Below are 16,449 nucleotides of genomic sequence, written 5' to 3' on the forward strand. Positions count from 1 at the left end.
AATAATCGATTCAACATAAACAACCCCCTCACCTTCAATATTCAGCAAATAAAACTTAAGCATTCTTTTCTGATATTTTAACCTTATTAGCCAATAATGTTATGCTGAATTAGCACAACAGATTTTCAAGTTAAATACATGCAGGAACACTGCACTCCTGAGAGTATCTAACTCCAGTTTCATATGTACAATTGTAGCATAACCTCCATCTCCCTCAGTCCAGTACCCTTGAGATGAAAAAACCCATTCACCTTTTAATCTTTTCCACTTTTGTACATATTTTCTTAATTGGTTTCAAGCTTCCAACTTTATCTGCTCTTTCAGAATTACTACCTTCCCACTGTTTGAAAAAAAATTTTTGACGTGTCTTTCTTACTTCAGAAGTGAATGTCAGACGTGAATGACCTCACACTATCCCATTTTAAACTCCATGTCTCACAGTATTGCGGGAACACTTAATCCTTCAGTGTCCCGAACAACCTTCTGCTTCTGCCAAACTACTAACAGATGTTGTTTCAGTGATAATCCAGCAGATGCTTACTTGAAGAAGATGCAAAAAGTGGAAAGAAGCAAATATTTTTGCACTTTTATCTGTTTCTCTCACATATTACATCTGCCATCTGTTTAAAGTGGCACTGAAATTTCCACATGTTTTGGGTCCTCAGCTACATTTAACACAATTGAGAATGCAAAGGGACTTCATCAAAAAGCCACAGATATGTAATTATTTCAGAAAGGACGCAAATCATTCTTGTAAAAAAAAAGACCACGTGTGAACGTAGACATAATGGGAAAGAAGCGAGGCTTTCATTTGTACAAAGCCTTTCACGAGTTCCGAGACTTTACACGTAACAATACTTTTGACATCTTGTCGTGCAATGCAGGCGAGGGGGATCTTTTATCAGATTTGAAGTTGTATCAATTGTGCAGAGATAGAATTCTTATTCAAATTAAGTTGCTTTTGTAATTGCAGATTGAATTGTTTAAAAATGTACTCAGATTTATTTGTTCGAAGAATAAGGTTTTAATATAATTGCATATTCTATAAAAGGGTCCAAGGGGTTTGCCATTCCTTGACAGGCCCCTGTGGCATTTAGGTACTGACAATAATACAAATTAACACCTAATCTTTATCTACAGTGACTCTTTCAAGGCTAACAAAGTTAATTCCATTTATTCGATATCCCAAGATTTTGCAATCCATCCTTTGTCTATTTAACACCTTAAAGTAAAGAATATTAAAACAACTGCTGTAAGGCAAAAGGCACCAGATACTAAACAGAAAGTACAGTGCAGATGCTGTGGTCAGATCAACACGTACAAACAAACTGGATGAACTCAGCAGGTCGGGCAGCATCCATTGAAATGAGCAGTCAACCTCTCTCATGATTCTGCTTTCTTCTACTACCCATAGTGCATTCCCCTTACATTCCTTCTTCACCTCTCCCTGCTTCCCCTCCCCCCACCCCTTGATCTTTCCTCTAATTGGTTTTTTTACCTGCCACCTTCCACCCTCCCTCCACCTTCCTTATAGGGTCCCTGCCCCCTCCTTCTTCGGTCCTGACGAAGGGTCTCGGCCCAAAACGTTGACTGAACCAGATATTAGTTTGGATCCCTCAGATTAACGTTCTGTGTACAATCATTGTTCCAAAGCAGGACATTTAATTACCTACATCCAGGATATTCAGTACACCAAAGTGCTGAACTAGTGCTTGTAACTTCTCTGTCAGGATATTTTACAGACAATGAAAAAGTAAAGCTTTGCTCTGGATGAATTGTCTTTGTCTTAAGCTAAAGAGTTTATCAGTGATTATTACAGTTGGCGACTTCACTTGTGAGCTCTATTTTATATACTTCATTACTGGCAGCACTGTTAGAACAAGGTTTTAAAAACAGCAGCCACCTTAGTCTTAGTTTCCTGTAATTAAAAAGTTATTTTTTAATTTGAAGATACAGCATGAAACAGTTCCTTCCAGCCCAGAAATACACCCATTTAACCCAGCCTAATCAAAGGACAATTTACAATGACTAATTAACCTACTAACTGGTACGTCTTCGGACTGTGGGAGGAAACCAAAGCATCTGGAGAAAACCCACTTGTTCATGGCTTGGAACACAGAAAGTCCTTATAGACGGCATTGGAAATGAACTCTGAAATCCAATGCCCCGAGCTGTAATAGCATCGCACTAACAGCTATGTATCACACGATAGGCACATGTTTCACATTTAGTAAAGAGAATAAGATTTCTCTCTTAAACACGAGAGATTTTGCAGATGCTGAAAATGTCGAGCAATAGACACAAAATAATAGGAACTCAGCAAATCAGGCAGCATCCGTGGAAGTGAATTAAAAAGTCAATACTTTGAGCCAAGATCCTAGCCCTCTATTAACGAAAAGTTGAGGAAGTAATGATGGTTTGGATATTGATGAATATTTTATATAAATATCGTTGGGTATGTAATATAAAATCTTAGGACCAGATATCCACAGTGTAATAATTAATCATTTTATTATATTTACCAATAATTTTCCATAATGCTTCATTTGTATTGATATTGGTTATATATTGAGATATTGAATAGAAATTAGGTAGAACATAAGTCACTGGATTCACCAGAATTTGCAAATAAAAATCTTTTAAACAAAAAATCACTAAGCAGATAATTCTTAGTAGAAATAAATGAAATAAATTCATTAGTACAATAGCCCTTTCGTTCATCTCCCTGAGGACACTGCCAGCAAGGAGCTGGGCAGAAGCCAGTGTCTGATATCAGCCTGGAACAACGTAGCTCATTGAACAGCTGTGTATTTTGCTTTCTGTAAGAATGATTGCTACGTACTCTGTGCAACATGTTTTCTGATTTATAGCCCTGTTAGCTTTCATTTGCAGTCCAATGCAATAAGAACATGAGTCAGTTTGCAAATATGGATCGAAAGATTATTAGTGAAACAAGTAGTAAATCCAGATCAAGACAATTAAAGCATTCAAAGTGAAATTAGGGGAAACCAATAGATCTAGAACTACATTGTTTACTCATTTTTATAGGTATATCATATTTTCACAATTGTGTTTAACAGAAAGAGGAACCTTAGGTCCCACACCAAGATGTTCAGGAACAATTATTACCCTTCAACCACCAGACTTTTGAACCAGTGTGGATAACTTCACTCACCTCAAAACTGAACTGATTCCACAATCTGTGGACTCACTTTTGAGGACTCTACAACTCATGTTCTCAATGTTATTATTTTACTTTTCTACTTATGCTTCTTATTAAGATGTGTTTTTGTATTTGCACAATTTGTCTTCTTTTGCACATTGATTCTCAGTTTTGTTTCTATGTACTTTTTTCATTGATTGTGTTCTGGGAATGCCTGCAAAAAACAAATCTCAGGTCATATAGTGCATAGTGTCATACAGTGTCATATACAAACATTGATAATAAATTTAATTAGAATTTTCATTTTTATTTTGAAATTGACTTTTTTCCTGGATAAAAAGATGCATGAATTTAGAGGACATTATGTAAGAAAAGCAAGTGAGAAATTCTATTATGTTGCCAAGCAAATGCAGATGTCAACATGAAAGTGCACCAACAGTCTGTGTTGTGATGAACCTCCCTTTTCACTGACTCTGACTGTGAATAATGCACAGAGTGAAGGTGCTGTGTCTATGCGGGTAAACACCTACGATGCCAGACGTACAGCGTATTTCAGTAGTCATATTTTCAGCGTCTTGGAGTTTTATGACATATTAAATGAATTTTATTAGAAGTAGATATACCTCATTTATATATGAACAGCAACACTTAGCTATAGTGGATTTTTACTAGGATTTTATTTCAAAACACTGCTGAAGGTCTGTTTTATAGAACGTAAGTTTAATGGACTATATTTCACAGCAACTGCAGAATAACCAAAGAATAGTTTCCTGAGTATTTTATACAAAAATAGACTTTCCAATATATACTACCATTCATTGAACAAATCAGGTTAACTAACTGATTGAATTCTTTGCTGTAGAATATTATATTCAACTTTAAATGGCATAAACGGACTCAAAAGAATTGAAGATTTATAGTTTCAATTTATTCCACATATGTTTTCAGCCCAGATGGAATGCAATGCTTCTCAGAAATGCCAAATGAGTTAGTTTTACTCAATAAAAGTTAGACTTATGAGCATACTAAATTCTCTATTGTCTGTGTCAGAGAGTTATACAGCACAGAAGCAGGTCCCTTGGCCCAACTCATCCGTCCCAGCCTTCCTGAGCTGCTTTCATTTGACTACAATTGGTCCCTATTCCTCTAAGCCCTTCCTGTCCACTAACCTATCTAAACATCTCTTAAACATTGTAATTGCACCCACCTCTACCACTTCCTTTGGCAACTTGTTCCGGGGACTGGTGGGCTTGAGTTATAGTAACAGACTGGATAGGCTGAGAAAGGAGGCTGAGGGGTGACCTTGTTATAAAATCACAAAGGTCGTGGACAAGGTAGATAATCTCCATCTTTTCCCCAAGTCAGGTGACTCAAAAAACTAGAGGGCATTGGTTTTAGATTAGAAGAACGAGGCTTAAAGGGGACCTGAGGACACATTTTTTTCACACAGCTGTTAACAATGAGTTTTTAGTGCACTGGAAAAAAAATGAATTTAGTGAAGTATGAGATATACTTTATTTGAAGTGACACCCATTGGCATTAGAGCAAGATTTGACCAAGTGTAGAAAAGAGGACTTCATATAAAACTACAAGATAAAAACTCCCTTTCACCTGAGTTACACCTCACACAGAAGAAGATGGTGGTGCTTTATGGAGATCAGTGATCTCAGCCAAGGACATCACCACAAAGCCGTGTACATGGCCGAATCATCTACAGTTGGTATATCAATAATCATCTTTTCAGCATGTTTGACTATTGACTGTTCAATTCTATGTGCAACCCTGTAGGAAAATGAAGCAGCACAGGCCTGAAAATAGTAAGACTTTGAGTCATTCAAGCAGCGTCTCATAATTGGCATAACATTCATGCACACAAGCATCAGTCAATAATCATATTCAACTTAAGAATCTGACCACCTACCCTTGACATTCAATAGTAGTGCTCTGTCATTAACATCCTAATGGATCTCCATTGGCTAGAAACTTAAATGGACTAACTACATAAATATCGCAGCTATAAAAGCTAGGTCAAAGATTGAGCATCCTCTCACTTCCCAATGTCATTCTATCTTCAATGAATTGTGTCAGAAATGTGATGGAACTCTGTTTTCCTGTCAGCTCCAACAACACTTGAACAGTTCAATACATCCAATGCACTGTAAAGAGCAGTATTCTGGTCAATACATTCCAGGCACATCTCTCCCCACCATCTGTAATATCAACAGGCTGCATTGCCTCAAGAAACCAACATCAATTATCAAACATTACCATCATTGAGACCATTCCATCTTCTTGCAGCTACCATCAGACAGGAGGTTCAGAAGCTTGAAGTCCCACACTACCATGATCAAGACCATTTCCATTCAACATATGTTCTTGAACCAAACAGCAGAACACTAATCACTAGAGTTGGGCACTAGTTATGATTATGATTATTTTGTACTAAAATGGAATTCTATTGTCCTAATTGTGTTCTTTCTTGTAAAAATTGTGCTTTATTTATGCTTAATTTGTGCTTTTTTGTGAGTGTGTTTATATGATGCCATGTGCCAGTGATGCTGCTACAACTAAATGTTTTATTGAATCTGTGCATACACATGTACTTTTGCATATAATAATAGACTCAATTCTGACTTTGACATCTGAAAACAAACCAGTGTATTTAACTGACATCCTATCTGACATCTTGAACCTTTATTCCTTCCACCTTTGGTGGGCCATGGCAGTAGTACCTACTATCTTTAAATTGTTTTGCAGTTCCTTGCCAAGGAGATTTCAACTACAATTCCCAAGCCCAGCTCCTCCACTACCTAGAAGAACTAGGACAACAAATGAAAAGGAACTAACTACTTTCAGATTCTCCTCAATTTGCAAACCAGACTGGCTTAGAAGTATATTGCTGTTCCATCATCATCACTGCATCTAAATCCTTAAGTTCCATAAGTACGCATACAGGAGGTGTTTTGTGATTCAAGAAGGTACCACTGTCTGTCAGGAGTTTGTATGTTCTCCCTGTACGTGGGTTTTCTCCAGGCATTCCAGCTTCCTCCCACAGCCCAAAGATGTATCGGTTGGTAGGTTGATTGGTCACTGTAAATTGCCCCATGATTAGACTAGGAATATATCAGGCGATCGCTGGGTGGTGGGCCTCGAAGGGCCAAAAGGGCCTAGTCCTCACTGTATCTCAATAAATAAATAAAAATTAAACATTAAATTAAGTTCAAATTTATTGTTATTCAACTGTAAACATGTATACAGCTCAATGAAGCATTGTTCCACTGGGTATCTCCTGTATCTGATGAAGTGGCCATTGAGTGTATGTTTGTGGCCTACTGCCGCTGTCCCATCCACTTCAGTGTCCAATGTCATGCTCTTCTGCACACTATTTTTATAACACATAGTTATTTGAGTTACTGTCACCTATCTATCAGCTTGAACCAGCATGGCTGTTCTCCTCTGATCTCTCTCATTAGCAAGATAGTTTTGCTCCCAGCACTGATGCATACCGGATACTTTCTGTTTTTTGCACCAGTCTCTGTAAACTCTGCATGGAAATCCTCAAACAAACCCATTTGGCATGAATAATCATTCCACGGGCAAAGTCCATTAGATCACATTTTATCCCTGTTCTGATGTTTGGTCTGAGCAACAACTGAATCTCTTGACCATGTCTGCATGCTTCTATATATTGAGTTGCTGCCACTTGATTTACTGATTAGATATTTGCATTATCGAGTAAGAGGTGTACAGTACCTAATAAAGTGGTGGCTGAGTGACTAGTCACACACAGCACAAAAAATCTAGTTACAAACAAGAGAAAACAAAAGACGAAAGTCAGTAAGACGAAAGAACTGACTGTGTACTTCAGGAGGGGTAAGACAAAGGAACACATAGCAATCTTCATAGAGCAATCAGAAATGTAGAGATTGAACAGTTTCAAGTTCCTGGGTGTCAAGATCTCCGAGGACCTAACCTGGACCCAACTTATCAATGAAGTTATAAAGAAGGCAAGACAGCAATTATATTTCATTAGGAGTTTGAAGAGATTGACAAATACACTCAAAAACTTCTATAGATGTACCGTGGAGAGCATTCTGACAGGCTGCATCACTGTCTGGTATGGGGGGCACAGGACTGAAAGAAACTGCAGAGGATTGTAAATTTAGCTGGTTCCATTTTGGGTACTAGTCTATGAAGTACTCAGGACATCATCTAAGGAGCGGTGTCTCAGAAAGGCAGCGTCCATTATTAAGGACCTCCAGCACCCAGGGCATGCCCCTTTCTCACTGATATCATCAGGTAGGAGGTACAGAAGCCTGAAGGCACATACTCTGTGATTCAGGAACAGCTTCTTCCCCTCTGCCACCCGATTCCTAAATGGACATTGAACCTTTGAACGCTAACTCACTTTTTAAATACAGATAATTTCTGTTTTTTGCATGATTTTTAATCTATTCCATATACATGTACTGTAATTGATTTACTTATTTATGTATTTATTTTTTTCCTCTTTCTTCTATATTATGTATTTCATTGTACTGCCGCTGCTAGGTTAACAAACTTCAGGACACATACCGGTGATAATGAATGTGATTCTGATTCTAAGTCTGCAGATGCCGGAAATCTGAGCAACACACTCAAGATGCTGCAGGAACTCAGCAGGCCAGGCAGCATCGATGAAAAAAGCACAGTCGACGTTTTGGGCCAAAATCCTTTGGGCAGGGCTGGAGAAAAAAAGATGAGGCATAGATTTGAAAGGTGGGGGAGGAGAGAGAGAAATGCTGGGGGAGGGAGGAGCACCAGAGAGAAGCAATGGATGGGCAAGGAGATAACATGAGAGAGGGTAAAGAGGATGGAAAATGGAGAAGCGGGGTGGAGGGGGGATGGAGGCAGTACGGTAAGTTTGAGAAATCGATGTTGATACCATCAGGTTGGAGGCTACCCAGACGGAATATAAGGTGTTGTTCCTCCAACCTAAGATTTGCCTTATCACAACAGTGGAGGTGGCCATGGATGGACATATCGGAATAGGAATGGGAAATAGAATTAAAATGGGTGGCCACTAGGAGACCCCACTTGTTCTGGTGGATGAAGCCTAGATGCTCAGTGAATCTACATTGGGTCACACTGATATACAGTGTGTCGGTTCTCACCAATATACACCACCAAACACATCTTTCCCTCCCCCCCCCCCCACTTTCTGCTTTCCGCAGGGATCGCTCCCTATGCAACTCCTTTATCCATTCATCCTTTCCCACTGATCTCCCCCCGGCACTTATCCTTACAAGCAGAACAAGTGTTAGACCTGTCCCTACACCACCTCTGTCACCACTATTCAGGGCCCCAAACAGACCTTCCAGGTGAGGTGATACTTCGCCTGATTCTGTTGGGGTCATATACTGTGTTCGGTGCTCTCGGTGAGACCCAACGTAGATTGGGAGACTGCTTTACCGAGGATCTATGCTCTGACTTCCAGCACAAGTTGCCTCCTAGTTGCCACCCAGCGACTCCTCAGCTTTTTTTCTCCTGTCCTGCTGAAAGGTTTCGGCCTGAAACGTCGATCATACTTTTTTCCATAGTTGTTGCCTGGCCTGCTGAGTTCCTCCGGCATTTTGTATGTGTTGCTCACTCTAGTTACGGTCCAGCAAGTACAGTCACAAACTAAAATTAGCTCAAGTCCCTGAGTGGCACGGCTTGACAGGCAGACATAAAATGTGATGTTCATGTTTAAGTAAGACAGTAAAATGTTACTAGCACTATTTTAATAAAACAAGCAGTCGTGTAAATATGTAAAACAGCAGTAATAAAGTACAAAAAGTGAACAGTGCAGGATGAGAGTGTATCTGTGAGTTCGGTAGTGGGGTGGTGAGGGTGTGGGGGGAATGGCAGATATAATCTTCTTAAGATCAATTTGGGGGTAGTGAGAAGGGGTTTGTAGAATGCATGCTGAACTTGTCAGAAACATTAAATTTTAAATTGTGTTATTTTATAACTGAAATCATGGAGATATTTAGCTTTGGAAGCAATAGAAGGTACAAAGTGAATGAATTTTGCATTAGGATGGGAAACAAATTAAGATGTTCCATTTTACTCTGAAAAGATCAGTGTTCCAGCCTACTTGATTCTGCTTGTTTTTTAAACCCACATCAACCTGAGCATCATGTTGCCATGTAAAACTAGATGCTAAATTGGAATTGCCAATCTTCTTAAAGCATATAATGCTGTACAACAAGGGATAATCAAGCAGAGATAATTACAGCACTTAACATGAACAAGATAAACAATTATAAAGCGAAAATAATAAATTCTAGGAATATTTTGAATTTACATCTCTCAGGCTATATAAATGTACACAAACCAATTATATGTAAAATAATAGCTATCATATTCATTCCTGAAAAATTGTTTCAATACCATTATTTGAATAATAGTCATTACTTGTTTAACAATAGGTATCACAACATCATTAGTTGGTAAACTAATTTCAAAAGCACTTGCAAATAAGAGTTCCTTGAAGCATCTATCCTTTGTTTTACTTACATGTAAGGCATATTTCTTCAATGGCTAAGTATCATCATTAATATTAATTAGTTTTAAATAATATATACTTTCATGCCATAAAAATGATCCAAGCTTCTTAGAAACCAGAATTAAAGTACTGAATTAATAAAATTGAACCTTGCTTGATTCTGAACTGCTGGAATATCAATCTACTTGTTTAACACCTATGACTGTGTGGCTCAACGTCATATACAGGTTTGCTGATGACACCACTGTTGTGGGCTATATCAGAGAAGGTGATGAATTAGCATACAGGAGGGAGACTGAAAATCTGGCCGAGTTGTGTAATAAAGGAACTGATAGTAGACTTTGGAGAGGGAACCAGTGGTCCATGAGCCAGTAATCATCAGAGGATCAGAGGTGGAGAGGGTCAGTAACTTTAATTTCCTGGGTGTCACTATCTCAGAAGACCTGTCCTGGATCTGTCATATAAATATAATTGTGAAGAAAGCACGACAGTGCCTCTATTTCCTCAGCAGACTGTGGAGATTTGGCATCTCATCAAAAATCTTGGCGAACTTCTATAGATGTGTGGTGGAAAGTGTTCCGACTGGCTGCATTACAGCCTGGTATGGGAACACCAATGCCTTTGAGCAGAAAACCCTACAATAGGTAGTGGATCAAACAAGAGAAAATCTGCAGATGCTGGAAATCCAAGGAACGCACACAAAATGCCGGAAGAACTCAGCAGGCCAGGCAGCATCTATGGAAAAAAAGTACAGTCGACGTTTTGGGCCGAAACCACCCAAGGCCATGCTCTTTTCTCACTGCTGCCATCAGGTAGAAGGTACAGATGCCTCAGGACTCACACCTCCAGGTTATGAACAGCTATGGCCCCTGAACAAAAGGGGATAACTATACTCACTTAAGGACAATTTTATCTTGCTTATTTCATGCTCATTATTTATTGCTATTTATTTATTATCTGCATTTGCACAGTTTGTTTACAGTTTAAGGTTCCTGATGTTTACCATTTAGTTACTTTTCTATAGATTTGTTAAGTATGTCCACAGGAAAAAGAATCTCAGGGTTGTATGTACTCTGGTAATAAATTTTGCTTTCAACTTTGAATAACGGATGCACTTTGCTAACAGAATTAGCTACCCTGCATTTAATACACCACCAAGTTTATGAGTTATTCCCTGAGCCCCAGTGTTTAGTGCTACATTCTAGCCATCTGTTTCATGGTAGATAATCATGCTTACAGTATTGTTTTGCTGTGGATGACACAAACTTCAGATGGTGCCTTTAGAGGGCACTCTAACCAGGTCACCTTCAATAGGCTCTTGCATAGTGAGGCCCTATGGTCATTGCAAATGTTGTATTCCTGTTAAATTAAACATGTCATCACCTCTTAAGTTCCCATCCATAAGCTACAGCATTTAACTCGCTGTTATTTGTTGGTGACCTCATACAAATATTCTGCTGAATAGGCAGCTGTGTTTAGAATACAGATTACACCAGAAAGCAACATGATATAAACAGTTGAGCAGCAATGCATGCCTGCAAACACAACAGGACATATTAAGCATCATGTCTCAGCAAGAGATCTCTCATTAACAGCTATTGGAGAGGAGGTTGGCAATGTGGCAGAACTCAGTGATGTGGCTCTGGGGGAAAATAGAGCATATTTGCATTCAGAAATTCTGAAAACAAAAGTAGTTTGCTTAACATATTACTAATTCCTGGCTGCTTTTTCCTTCATTTGAACAATACAAATTGGAACAAGCTTCAGGCTTCTCATTCTCCTTCGCCAGTTTGACCACAGTGCATGTCATTTTGGAAAAGGAGCGGCATGGCAGCATAGCGGTCAGCATAGTGCTATTACAGTGCGAACGATGACTGATCAGGGTTCAATTCCCACTGTTGCCTGTAAGGAATCTGTACATTCTCCCTGTGACTGAGTGGATATCGTCTGGGTAGTCTGGTTTCCTTTCAAATACCAAAGATGCATGGTTAGGGTTGGTGGGTTGTAGGCATGCTACGTTGGCGCTGTGACGAGTGTGGGCTGCTCAGCACAATCCCTGCTGTTTTGATTTGATGCATAAGATGCATTTGACTGTCAGTGAAATACCACCATCAAGAGCACTTACCGTGCCTCCCCAGGCCCACACTTCAGAAAGTTCGATCACCTGGTTGTACTTCTACTCCCAGCGTATAGGCAGAGACTAAAGATCGCAGCACCAGTGGTGAAAACCAAGAAGGTATGGTCAAGGGAAGCAGAGGAGCACTTACAGGGCTGCTTTGAGTCAGTGGACAGGACAATATCTTTGAATATCAGGGACTCATCTTTGAATCTGAATAAATACAACACAATTGCAACCAATTTCATCAAGATCTGTGTGGGTGAATGAGTGCCTTCAAAAACATACAGGACATACCCAAACCAAAAGCTGTGAATGAACCAGGAGATTCGCAGTCTGCTGAGGGCTCGATCTGTGGCGTTCAAGACCAATGATCTTGCACTAAACAAGACGTCCGGCTACGGCCTTTGAAAAGCTATTTCAAAACTGAAAAAACAATTCCAATTGAAGTTAGAGACAGAATCAGACAAAACATCAGCTCTGGCGGTGTTTGCAGGCCATTACTTCCCACAAGGCAAAACCTAACATCATGATTGTCTGTGATGCTTCACTCCCAGATGAGCTTGATGCCTTTCATGCACTCTTTGAAACGGAGAATAAAACTACACTTGTGCAAATCCCTGCAGTATTTGATGACGCTGTGATCTCTGTCTCAGGGGCTGATGTCAGAACATCTTTCAAGAGGGTGAACTCTTGCAAGTCATCTTGTACCTGGTAGGAAATTGAAAATCTGTGCCAACCAACTGGTGGATATATCAAAAGACATCTTTAATCTCAAGTTTCTGAAGACCTATCCTGAGGCCAACATATTGATGCAATTACAAAGAAGGCATGACACAAGCTATATTTCATTAGAGGTTTGAGAAGACTTGATATGTCACCAAAGATTCTCACAAATTTCTACAGATGTACCGTGGAGAGCATTCTAACTGGTTGCATCACCGTCTGCTATGGAAGGGCCGCTGCACAGGACTGGAAAAATATACAGGGAGTTGTAAACTCAGCCAGCTCCAACATGAGCACTAGCTTCCCCAGCATCGAGGACTCTCTCAAAAGCAGATGCCTCAAGAAGGCTCCATTCATCATTAAGGACCCCCATCACCCAAGACGCTCCCTCTTCTCAATAATAGCATCAAGGTGGAGGTACAGGAGGTTGAAGATGCACATTCAATGTTTCAAGAACAGCTTCTTCCTCTCCATCAGATTTCTGAATGAACAATGAACCCATGAACACGTCTTTTTTTTTCTATTTCTTTGCACTACTTAACTATTAACTGAATGGGCAGAAAGACCTAATTCTGCTCCTATGTCTTATGGTCAATCAAAGCCAATCTAAGGTAGCCTTTCCCCGAGTGGGCTCAAGCAGAAGCTGCTCTAAAAAGCCATTTCATAGACGTTCAACACATTCCCTCTCTTGCAATCTGATGTCAGCCTGATTTTCCCAATCCCCTAGCATATTGAAGACTGCCATTACAATTGTGACATTACCCTTATTACATGACCTTTCCAGCTCCCTTTGCAATCTCAACCTCATTATCTTGGCTACTACTTGAGGAGGCTATACATGATTCCCATAATGTTTTTTTACCCTTGTAGTTAAGAAACTACACCCTCTAAGAATCGACATCCTCTGACCCTATGTCAATTCTTTCTAAATATATAATTCCATCTCTTACCAACAAAGCCATATCTCCACTTATGGTTTCCTGCCTGTCCTTTCAATACAAAGGATATCCTTTAATATTAAGCCCCCAGCTATGAGCTTCTTTCAGCCACGACTCAGTGATGCCCACAACATCATTCCAACCAATCTCTAAATGTGCCACGAGTTCATCAACATTATTCTGAACGCTATGCACATTTAAATACAACACCTTCAGTAATGCATTCTTTGCCCTTTTGAATTTTGTCTCTGTGGTAAAATTTAACTCTTTGCTCTGACTGCAGTCTTTGGCTGTCCTTCCTTACATTCATATTACAGCCACCATCTACTTGTAAACCTGCTGGCTCATCCTCAGTTCTATCATACTGGTTTCCATCACCGCCACCATAAACTACTCTCAACAGCTTTAGCAAAGGTGCCTGCACGGATATTGGCCCCCGTCCTGCAGGAAGAGGTCCTAAATATTCAGAAATCTGAATTCCTGCCCCCATTCCAATTCTTCAGCCACATATTTATCTGCCACCTCATTCTATTCCTATCCTCACTGTCACATGGCACAGTCAGCAATCCTGAGATTACTACCTTTGAAGTCCTGCTTCGTGACTTCCTTTCTAACCCCCTGTATTCTGTTCTCAAGACCTCCTCCCTTTTTCTACCGAAGTTGTTGGTACCAATATGTAACACCACTTCAGGCTGCTCACCCTCCCTCTTCAGGATATTGTGGACAAGTTCAGACACATTGTGGACCCTAGCCCTGGGAGGCAAACTGCCATTCGTGTTTTTTTTTCGCATCTACAGAATCATCTATCTGTCCCTCCAAATGTAGAGACCACTATTTCTGCTGACATCTTCTTCATTTCCCTACCTTTCTGAGCCATAGGGCCAGAATCAGTGCCAGAGGAGTACTTACGGAATATTTACTGTTGACGGGGATAGCCACAGGGGTGCTTGCCACTGTATGACGTTTTCCATTCACTCTGTTGACAAAGAGTACATAATGAAGTCATTATGTCATTATAAATTCACTAAGTTTTTACTTTAAATTCTCACAACCATGTTTCTATTTAATATTTATAGTTTTAAAAATTGAACAGAAAATTCACTGTGGCTAATCCTTTTTCAATTTGGAGTGACTTAAGTGCTATCAAATAACATAAACTACGCAATAGATAACCTGCAAGTACATCAACACTTTTTAAAAGTGGAACTGTAGTTATTCATTTTGTGCGCATTTGTTAACTGCTTTCAAAAAAAAAACTTTAAAATTTAACCTTTGATTACTTTCAAAGCTGTATTTCAGAAAATGCAGAATGAGTGCAATAGAGGGCCATTGCATCTTGCTATGAGTTAACTAATTAGATGCATTTCCATACTGTTTATGTTCTTTCAATTTTAAGTACAAGTCCTCCATTGTACTTTCTGCCATGCTTTCAAATGTTGAATATCAGTCTTTTATCAAAGTTTGCTTTGCTTTTCTATAATGACCATAAAACTTAGGAGCAGAATTAGGCCATTCAGCCCATTTATTCTGTTCCACTATTATATCATGGCTGATTTATTATCCGTCAACTCTATTCTCCTGTCTTGCTCCCGTAACCTTTGATGCCCTTACTAATCAACAATCTATCAGCCTCAGCTTTAAATATACCAATGACTTCGGCTCATTAGCTGTCTGAGGCAATGAGGTCCAGATTCACCACCTATAGCTAAAGAAATTTCTCATTTCTGTTCTAAAGGGACACCTCGTATTCTGAAGCTAAACTCTGCCATGATAGGAAACTTCTCACATCCACTCTGTCTAGGCCTTTTAATAATCAATACATTTCAATGAGATCCCCATCATTCTTCTAACTACAGTGAGTGCAGGCCCAGAGCCATCAAACACTTACCCTTTCATTACTGGGAAATTTCTTGTGAACCTCCTCTGGTCCTTCTCCAATAAAAATAATCTCAACTATTTTATGAGGTATTATTCCTTTATTTGCAAAAATACTTCTTTGTTAAAAATTTCACAATTGGCAAATTCTACAAGTAATCTTTGACTATAGTCTACCATTAATTTTAGGAAACAGAGTCCAATGTAAAGTATGCTCTAACTTTTGAAGCATTTTTACTCCCTTTAGCCACTTCCTAGTGAATCTACATCTTGCCTTCTCAATTGTTATTAGCCCACGGTATTAGGTATTAGAAATTAATGCATACTTTGATGCTAGTTGTGCGAAGAAGTATTTGCCCACAATGAAACAAGTTTTAATTGGAAACGTGATTTATTTCAGCTTTAGTTTGAGAGCCACCTTTCCTGATTGTCAAGGAGTCTGAGACATTCTTAAAGTTCTGTATTTTCCTTGCCTCACTGCTAATGTCGAAAGCCTGTACAGAAATGTTCCAGCAGTATCCTTTTCGGCAGATCCTCCACTAATCATGTGCTGGAACAAATGACCTTCCCTACCTCCACAGGTGTCTGGTCTGATTGCTTGTTTCATAACCCTAACTCTCACCCCTTCACAAGTAACAGTCCTGATCAACGAAGCCTTCAAGACCTTGACTCCAGACCCAATCTCATTGACACTTTTCTTCATTACCACCACCATCGTCCCACAATTTGTAGCCTGAGTACAGCAATAATGCAGTAAATACATGAATTGAATCTATTGAACATGAGACTTGGACCATTATGACTGATATTTTACTGCCAAGCAGACAGTAGTATCCAGGACATCTTCAAAGAGTAATGTTTCAAAATGGCAGTATCCATCATTAAGGATTTCTCATTGCTACCATCAAGGAGGTACAGGAGCCTGAATGCATACACTCAACCAATCTGGAACAGCTTCTTCCTCTTTGCCATCTGATTTCTGAATGGATGTTTTAATCTATGAATACTACCTGACTTCTTATTTATTTTTGCACTACTTATTTAATATATATGTACTGTATATCTACTGTAATCTATTGGTGCTGGCGTGTGGTGGCCTAGT

The 16,449-nt window shown here is 39.4% G+C and overlaps 1 long non-coding RNA gene across 2 annotated transcripts; it reads right to left on the reverse strand.

The window, feature by feature from the left end:
- Positions 1 to 1,651: 1,651 nt before the first annotated feature.
- Positions 1,652 to 14,449, reverse strand: LOC132399224 (uncharacterized). Of its 2 annotated transcripts, none has more exons than XR_009513912.1 (3): positions 14,382 to 14,449; positions 12,106 to 12,519; positions 1,652 to 3,377 (listed from the first exon to the last, which is right to left on the reverse strand). It is a non-coding gene; the product is annotated as an uncharacterized LOC132399224 (long non-coding RNA). The 2 variants fall into 2 exon arrangements; XR_009513913.1 differs by having other exon boundaries at positions 1,656 to 3,377; positions 12,106 to 12,234.
- Between the last annotated feature and the right edge of the window lie 2,000 nt (positions 14,450 to 16,449).

The sequence above is a fragment of the Hypanus sabinus genome, chromosome 9, assembly GCF_030144855.1.
Source record: "Hypanus sabinus isolate sHypSab1 chromosome 9, sHypSab1.hap1, whole genome shotgun sequence".
NCBI classification, from domain to species: Eukaryota; Metazoa; Chordata; class Chondrichthyes; order Myliobatiformes; family Dasyatidae; genus Hypanus; species Hypanus sabinus.